Source organism: Macaca fascicularis, chromosome 12 (genome assembly GCF_037993035.2).
Source record: "Macaca fascicularis isolate 582-1 chromosome 12, T2T-MFA8v1.1".
Classification (NCBI taxonomy): domain Eukaryota; kingdom Metazoa; phylum Chordata; class Mammalia; order Primates; family Cercopithecidae; genus Macaca; species Macaca fascicularis.
Window position 1 is genome coordinate 95,234,836 of NC_088386.1, and position 9,723 is coordinate 95,244,558.

A 9,723-nucleotide genomic window follows, 5' to 3' on the forward strand; every position below is an offset into this window, starting at 1 on the left:
CACTTGGTTGTGGCTCCTGGCTGCCGAGGGTTACCTGTGAGTGGTTCTCCAGGCATGAACTGTGACCACCCTGCTATAGATTAATCCTTTTCTCCTACAAAGTTGGTCTTCAGTATACCTAATGAGGAAGAAATGGGATGTGATTTTTTCCTTCAGAATCACTCTAGTATGATCTGCAGAATGATTAGCGTGGCTCAGCCTCAGTTGGGATATCGTGGCTTAAATTATTCCTATTCGTTTCCAGCTGACCTTGGAACACAAGCATTACATCTGATTTCAATGAAACTTTAGACTTTGTTGCTCTTAGTCAACTAATGAAACAGTTGAACCTTCCCATGACTTGTGGTAATTATAATAAAGGGTAAGCATTATCACGAATAATGCAAACCGATTTACAAGATGGCAAAGTGATGTTCTGGAAGTTGTGCACAAAGACAAAATGTGAACTGAACACTTAGAAAAAATTTAGTGACATCCAAAAGGTTGATGCATTACTGCCAAAATACAACCCCACCTGACAGTATTACTTCTATACAGTGAGTTTTGGCACAACTCACTGGTTACAAGAAACATTGCGTTAACAGGAAAAGCCACTTTAAAAGTCTATTTGATACTTAAAGCTCTCAAATACACTCTAAATGTTTAAACCAACACTCCAAACCGATTAAAGCATTTATGGAAAATAAAAGTGTTTTGCCAGTGGGGAAAGGATGAGGAATCTTGGTTGTTGATGCTTGTTTGTTTGTTTGTTTTTATCGAGGTGTAAAACCAAACCCCCAAATTTGACAGATTTCCCGGTTCTAATTAAGTTTTATGAGGTTAAGAGTTTATGCCACCCCACTGGAACAATTTATCCAAACTCAATGGGTTTTCAAATCACATATAATGACCCTTCTGGCGTAGGAGAGGGATGGTGTCCTTTTTATGGCTATATTCCTAGTGTGGAGAATAATTCTTGGCACATAACAGATGCTTAATAAATGTGTAATGAAGGTGGGAACTGTGCCTCATAATTCACTTTGAAGCACATCTAGCAACTCATCATATTTATATTGTCATTTCAGAGATGTTTCATACACTCTGTTTTCTAGGACTGGAGTGTCGTATCTCAGCTTCTCACCCCTTGATCTCCATATGCCTGGTAAGCGCCTCTCCATCTTCACATCACTTTCTTTGAAGATTCCCCAACCTGTGATGCCTCAGGCCCTGGAACCACTCTCAATTTGATTTCTGGTTCTGCCACTTACAAACTTTGCCACCTTGATGAATGACTTGATTGTTTTGTGCCTCCGTTTCTCCATATGCGAAGTGTATCTTTACGAGGATTTGGTAGGTTAATGTGTATCATATGATGATCACTAAGTAAGTGTCAGTTCTTACTGCCTTGATTACTTGCAAGGTACTGCAATTTTTTGTTTGCTTGTTTTCCTTTCACTCAATTACAACTCATGCAGAGTAGGACTTCTATCTTTTACCTTTGTGCTCCCGGGTTTACAAAATGCAGACTCTGAACTTGGTAAGAAAGCAACACATTTGCTGATTTAAATAGTCCAAAACCATGCCATTCCCTGAGAGGCCAGTGAATCAGTCTTTTCCTTATTCTTTAGGGATGTCTTTCCAGCTGCAAAAGACCATTTAGGTTAGAAACCTGTAAATTCCACATCTTGTGATTCCCCTGAGTAGGAACAAATTAGAGAGATTTAATCTTCACTAAGAATTCTGAAATAGCTGAAGTTTCACTTTGGGCAAGCTTTCTGTAGTGAATACAAATTGCCTTGCTGTCGATTTTGCCTTTAAGAAATATTTTCTTTTCCTTGTCATTATTTTGAGCAAATTTACATCATTCTTATTGTATTTCATTTTCTGAATGAAAGTCACCTCCTTCCCTACTTGCACAACCAGGACTGAGAGAGAGAAGGTTTCTGGGTACACCACTTTCTTCCAAAACTATCATTGATTGGAAGAATCTGTTTTTTCCCAACTTTTAACCACATTTTAAAAGCTTGTACAAAGTATTTCCCCAGTTTCTGTTTTAAGTGATGTCATTCCCCAAGAACCTAATATCCAAAGAAAAATCATCATAAAAAAATGTACTTTCAGGCCACAAAACACACAAAAAACTGAAGCTATTTTGTTGTTTCTAGAAAAATAATTGCTTGTATACTGAACAAGCAGTTGGTGTTAAGCTCTAGCATTAGGTTTAAAAATGTAGATGAATTTATAGGAAAATATCAAAGAAATACAAATACAGCTGGTACTTGGATAAGACAAAAATTGTGACCATTATAAAGAAATGACTTTGGTTTGGGAAACCCTGGGCTAGACTGGGGTTAGTCAACTATGCTATGAGAAATGGAGGAGGGTTAAATCCTGGAGGTAAGATTTCCCCACCAGACCCTCTTCTCTGTGCTTCTTCCAGGGTCTACCTAGGGAAGCACAGTGGTCATGCCACTGATTCATACTGGAGGTCTTGAAAGTTAGCTGCCATCATGGTCTTCTTCATACAACAAGAAAGCATGAGCTAGATCTTAAGCACAGCCGTGTCTCTCCCTCTTTGCTGAAGCTGGAGAACTTTAAGTTTTTTATGACTTATATGCAATAGTCTCTTCTCTCAGCCGAGGGAATTCAAGGTCTTCGTTGATGGTTAGTTACTTTCATTTTTTTCCTATTATGGAAAGGAACCACTGAATTACCAAACTGGGAAAAGCAGTTTGTTATTTAACCATAGGGGAATCACAAACAAAAGAGGTCTCTTGGGTCATTGGGTTCACCACCTGCCAGTATGTGACCCCCTCACTCCCAAATAACCGAAGAACTATATTCAGTTCTTTGTCTACCCCAGTTTTCTGAGTTCCAATACTGCCTTCTAACCAATGCTATGCCAGTTGACAATGTCACTGGTAGAAAAGCCATTTTTGACAGTCTCAGAATGTCTCATAGATAGTTGTTCATCTTGATCCTCCATGGGCCGGTTTTCCATTTGCATTTCCTCCACTTAGCACACACAGTTCCTGAGCACCTACTCTCTGCCAGCCCTGGGGCTGGACTAGGAGATACACAGCTGAGGTAATAGCTAGGCCTCTACAAAACAAGTTATTTGTACCGTTTCTTCTCTCGCAAATCTCCTACTGTTCTTTAATGTTCTTAGGGCCAGCTCTAGGCCATGCTGGGAAGTAGGGGCCCAACAGCTGTGTTGGGGAATCTGCTTAATCTCCATATTTTTTCTTGGTCATCCAGTGCCCCACACAGGCTCCCTACAGACCACCACACAGGACAGTCCCTATTGCCTCCAGGCCCTGTTCTTAAATAGCTGATAGCAAGTCTTCCTGGTGATAATAAATTTATTTTGCATTTTGAACCTTCCCTCTGCTTGTGAAGAGAAAGTCTTTGTGTGCTGTTAGAGAAAGGAGGCTTTTTCTAGAGTCCAAAATCATATTCCACATTTTACTCACACAGAAGTTTAGCCTGGGCGGGGGGTTGGTGGGGGTGGGTAAAGTGGAAAAATTGTTTGATTATGGTCAGAAAACCTAGTCTCAACCCTGTCACTAACTGGTTGGACGACCTTCAACAAGTCATTTAACCCTTCCGAGGCTTCACTGCTCTACCTCATAAAAAGAGACTGCTGCTCCTGACCTCATGATTCTAGTGATATTCCTGAGTTCAATGAGACAGTGTTTATAAAAGTGCTCTGTGAATTGCCATGTGCTATACAAAAGTCAAGAATTCACAGCACAGTGGCCACTGGATCAGAGGATACTTGTTTCCTGTGGAACCACACCCTACCACACACATCTATCAGGCTGCCTTTGGTTCTTTGCATTTCCTCACTCACATGAGGAGGTCCTAGAGAACCGCTCCAATGTTAGAGGCAGAATTAGAGACTACATTCCTGCTCCAAAAAGCAAAAGCGTGGACTGTCTTGCCCCATCCATGTGCCCACTCCAGCTCTTAAGCCGCAGGTGTCAGCATCATGAGGTCCGAACAGATTCCAAGTAAGACTATTCTAAAGTTCCTAACCTGGGCCTGTGCTGCCAGAGCTCTGTGGATAAGTTTTACAGGCCAGTCTCTTGAAGTGGTTTGCAAAATTGTATGTATGTATGTGTTGCTTTTTTTCTGTTTTCTTTTTTTAAGACAGTATCCATAACTCAGATTTTAAAAATTATTTTTAATTGACACATAATAATTGCACCTCTATGAGACACAGTGTGATAGTTTGATATATGCATACAATGTGTAATGCTGAAGTCAGGTTAATCAGCATTTCCATCACCTCAGACATTTATCATGTCTTTGTGTTGGGAACATTCAAAATCCACTCTTCTAGCTATTTGGAAATGTACATTAAGACTGTCTCCACCCAACCAACCCTTATAGTCTCTAGTAGCAACTATTCTACTCTCTACTTCTATGAGATCAATTTTTTTTTTTTTTGACACAGAGTTTCGCTCTTGTTGCCCAAGCTGGCGTGCAATGGCATGATCTCGGCTCACGACATCCTTTGCCTCCTGGGTTCAAGTGATTCTCCTGCCTCAGCCTCCCGAGTAGCTGGAATTACAGGCATGCACCAACCACACCCGGCTAATTTTGTATTTTTAGTAGAGACAGGGTTTCTCCATGTTGGTCAGGCTGGTCTCGAACTCCCAACCTCAGGTGATCCACCCACATCAGCCTCCCAAAGTACTGGGATTACAGGTATGAGCCACCACACCCAGCCTGAGATCAACTTTTTAAGTTTCCACATGTAAAATTTTTATTCCAAGGCCTCTAGAACTCTCCTTTTTACATATGCCACATCAGATGACAATGTTCCATGTGGTGGCTCCTCCATCAGCCAGAGTGGGGATGGTGATGACGTAGAAGCAGAGCCTCTCCATATCTGTTGTATATTTTGGAAATACTCAGCCTCTGTTCTGATTCCTTCTCAGCTCCTAAAACCCTAACTACAAAGCTTTGGGCAAAAATCACCCATTTCCTTTAAAGTGTAATTTTCTGGCTTTAGCCCAAGGACAAAAATTCCCATTGCTGGCCACTTACGGTGGGAGTGGGTAGGGATGCTCTTTTAAAGAAATAACCTGGAACTAGCCACCCTTACCCTTTGCCTTTAGTGATTTTGAACATGGAGCTTTCCTGGGACTCCTGAGAGCATCCCATACGTATTCTTGTTATCTTGGGCTATGGTTTCCTCTGCTCTGTCTCTGTCTATTGGGTCACATATGTTTTCTGTATTCTAGGAATTCTTTAACATTTTTGACAAACACATGTTTTTCAGCATTGTTCTGCTTTCATTAAAAGAAAATATTTGTTGTCATTTCAAAGTCATCTTTTAAGGAAAGAGGAGGTAGATGTCTGTGCTCGGTCTGACATTTTTAACTGGAAATTAATGCCCAGTTTTAAACAAGGGTTATTTCAAGCAAGAGTTCCTAATGGGAAGACAAAAATCAGGTTGCTTCTGAGTTGTCTAAGTAAAAGGGAAACATACAAGAATCTTAAGAATACAAACCATCTCCTTCTCCTGGGCATTGCATGAGCCCTTAATAAACAATTGTACTTAAGTTTTAGAAGCACAACTTAGAAGGACATGGAAATATTAGAGAGGCCTAAAAGGATATAATAAAGATGATTTGAGGCTTAAGTAATAGGGTATTTGAGGAGAAGTAAACAGAATTAGGACTATTTATCTTAGCCAAATAAAATTTCAGATTGTCCTAATATAGTAAGGTTTCATATGCATAAAGTGCTCATGTGCCGATCAAATTTTCTGTATCTCTATTAAGGCCAAAATAAGTAGCAGCTGAATTTAACTGCAGAAAAAAGAGCTTCAGGTGAAAATTTTTTTAAAAAAATTCTGAGTTTTAGGGTTTTTAACATTGGTAATGGAATACCCAAGGAAGGTACAGGAAACAGTCCTCCAATTTTTAGAAAAAAAAATCGGGAAGAATGGTTTAGTTGTAGCTCTGTCTGAAGATATGAGCCCACATTAGACTCTGTCCCTATGGCATTATGGTTCCCTGAGAGATTAAGTTGTGGTAAGTCTTTGGCACAATAGACACAAATCATGAGGTCGTTAATAAAGCTGTAAGCACGCATCTCTTCCATTATCTTTGTAATAGGACATAACTCATGAGAAGTCTGAAATAGTAATGTATTGTGTTGGGGTACTCTGCCAACTATTAAAAACATCATATTTAACTTTTCCATTATGAACTTGAGCCTTATTTGGAAGTCGTCTTCTTCCCATGAAGTCTTCCCAGATAATGTTTTCCCAGCAACACTTGATAGGATGGCCTAACACATGCCCTGGTTAGTTATAAACCCTAGGCAGCTTATTGTTCTCTGTTCAATGATCTCTAGAGGTACAGATTTTCCCCCTTATTCATTATTTTGATTGAATTGCCAACAAGGAAAAGGGAAGAAAAGAAAAACGGATTTTAGTAAGGATTATTTATTTTAGCCAAATAAAATTTCAGATTGTTCTAATGCAGTAAGGTTTGAAACACATGAAATACTTATGTATGGGTCAAATTTTCCACATGTGTCCAAAGGCCATAATAAGTAGAAATGGACCTTAACTGCAGAAAAAAGTATTAGGTAAAAATACAGAAAAAAAAAAAAAAGCTTTCTGAATGTTAGGATTCTAACATTCTAAGCTTTGGCAAAGATACCAAAGAAAGGAACAGAAACTAGTACTCCAATTTTTTTTTTAAGAAACTGGGAGGTATGATTTAGTCGTAAAATCTGTCAGTATTTCAATGATAGAGATTTTTCACATTTTTACAAGGCAGGGAATCCTAGTTCTGTCTTTGTACCTTGGAAATGTCATGAAGATGTTACAAATTAGAAGTAAGGTTGTAGAGTTAACTTGCTGGTGTTAATAGCCCAAAGTTTGCTTGGGGGTTTGCACATCTACCCTCTTTGACTGGATTTGAGGGATGGAGGTGTGGTAAATGAAATGGAAGTTCAGTTTATACAAGTGCCCACAATCTGGTTAGGGACCACATTAACTGGGTTTATCTGGAGGTATAAAATCCAAAAGGTCAATGAAGGCTTCATTCATTTACTCATTCATTTATTCACCTCACTTTTCTTTTTTTCTTTTTTCTTTTTTTTTTTTTTTTTTTTTGAGACAGAATCTCGCTCTGTCACCCAGGTTGGAGTGCAATAGAGCGACCCCACCTCACTGCAACCTCTGCCTCCCAGGTTCAAGTTATTCTCCTGCCTTAGCCTCCCAAGTAGCTGAGTTTATAGGCACCTCCCACCATGCCCAGATAATTTTTGTATTTTTAGTAGAGACAGGATTTCCCATGTTGGCCAGGCTGGTTTCAAATTCCTGACCTCAAGTGATCTGCCAACCTCAGGATTCCCAAAGTGCTGGGATTACAAGCATGAACCACTGTGGCCAGCCTTATTTTATTTATTTATTTTTTAAATTTAATGTAGTTAGTTTACTTTTTTTGTTGTTAATTTTTTTTTATTTCCTTAGGTTGTTAGGGAACAGGTGGTGTTTGGTTACATGAATAAGTGGTGATTTGTGAGATTTTAGTGCACCCATCACCCCAGCAGCATACACTGGACCCTATTTGTAGTCTTTTATCCTTCACTTCCTTCCCACCTTTTCCCCTTGAGTCCCCAAAGCCCATTGTATCATTCTTATGCCTTTACATTCTCATAGCTTAGCTCCCACTTATGAGTGAGAACATATGATGTTTGATTTTCCATTCCTGAGTTACTTCACTTAGAATAATAGTCTCCAATCTCATCCAGGTCACTGCAAAGGCCATTAATTCATTCCTTTTCGTGGCTGAATAGTATTCCATCATATGTATATACCACAGTTCCTTTATCCACTCGTTGATTGATGAGCATTTGGGTTGGTTCCATGTTTTTGCAATTGTGAATTGTGCCACTAAAAACATGCGTGTGCAAATATGTTTTTTGTTTATGACTTCTTTTCCTCTGGGTAGATACCCAGTAGTGGGAATGCTGGATCAAATGGTAGTTCCACTTTCAGTTCTTTAAAAAATCTCCACACTGTTTTCCATACTGGTTGTACTAGTTTACATTCCCACCAGCAGTGTAGAAGTGTTCCCTGTTCACCAAATCCCCACCAACATCTACTATTTTTTTTTAATTTTTTTGGTTATGGTCATTCTTGCAGGAGGAAGGTGGTATCGCATTGTGGTTTTGATTTGCATTTCCTTGATTGTTAGTGATGTCGAGCATCTTTTCATATGTTTGTTGGCCATTTGTGTATCTTCTTTCGAGAATTGTCTATTCGTGTCCTTAGCCCACTTTTTGATGGGATTTTTGTTTTTTTCTTGTTGATTTGCTTGAGTTCATTGCAGATTCTGGATATTAGTCCTTTGTCAGATGTATAGATTGTGAAGATTTTTTCCTACTCTGTGGGTTATCTGTTTACTCTGCTGACTGTTCCTATTGCCATGCAAAAGCTCTTTAGTTTAATTAGCTCTCAGCAATTTATCTGTTTTTAATGCATTGGCTTTTGGGTTATTGGTCATGAACTCCTTGCCTAGGCTAGTATCTAGAAGGGTTTTTCCAATGTTATCTTCTAGAATTTTTATAGCTTCAGGTCTTAGATTTAAGTCCTTAATCAACCTTGAGTTGATTTTGGTATAAGGTGAGAGATGAGGATCCAGTTTCATTCTCCTACACGTGACTAGCCAATTATCCCAGTAACATTTGTTGAAAAGGGTGTCCTTTCCCACTTTATGTTTTTGTTTGCTTTGTTGAAGATTGGTTGGCTGTATTTGGGTTTATTTCTGGGTTCTCTATTCTGTTCCATTGATCTATATGCTGTTTGTTTGTTTGTTTGTTTGTTTGTTTGTCTGTTTTTGAGACGGAGTCTCACTCTGTCACCCAGGCTGGAGTGCAGCGGCACGATCTCTGCTCACTGAAACCTCCGCCTCCCAGGTTCAAGTGATTCTCCTGCCTCAGGCTCCTGAGTAACTGGGATTACAGGTGTGTGCTACCATGCCTGGCTAATTTTTGTATTTTTATTAGAGACGGGATTTCACCATGTTGGTCAAGCTGGTCTCGAACTACTGACCTAGTGATCTGCCAGCCTTGGCCTCCCAGAGGGCTGAGATTACAGGCAGGAGCCACCACACCCGGCCTATGTGCCTATTTTTATACCAATACCATGCTGTTTTGGTGACTATGGCCTTACATATAGTTTGAAATCAGGTAATGTGATGCCTCCAGATTTGTTCTTTTTGTTGTCTTGCTTTGGCTATGTGGGCTCTTTTTTGGTTCCATATGAATTTTAGAATTGCTTTTTCTAATTCTATGAAGAATGATGGTGGTATTTTCATAGGAATTGTGTTGAATTTGTAGATTGCTTTGGGCAGTATGGTCATTTTCACAATATTGATTTTACTCATCCATGAGTATGGGATGTGTTTCCATTTGTTTGTGTCATCTATGATTTCTTTCAGCAGTGTTTTATAGTTTTCCTTGTAGAGGTCTTTCACCTCCTTGGTTAGGTATGTTCCTAAGAATTTTATTTTATTTTATTTTTTGCAGCTATTGTAAAAGACGTTGAGTTATTTATTTGATTCTCAGCTTGGTCATTATTGGTGTATAGAAGAGCTACTGATTTGTGTACATTAATTTTGTATCTGGAAACTTTGCTGAATTCCTTTATCAGTTCTAGCAGCTTTCTGTAGGAGTCTTTAGGGTTTTCTAGGTAAACAATCATATCATCAG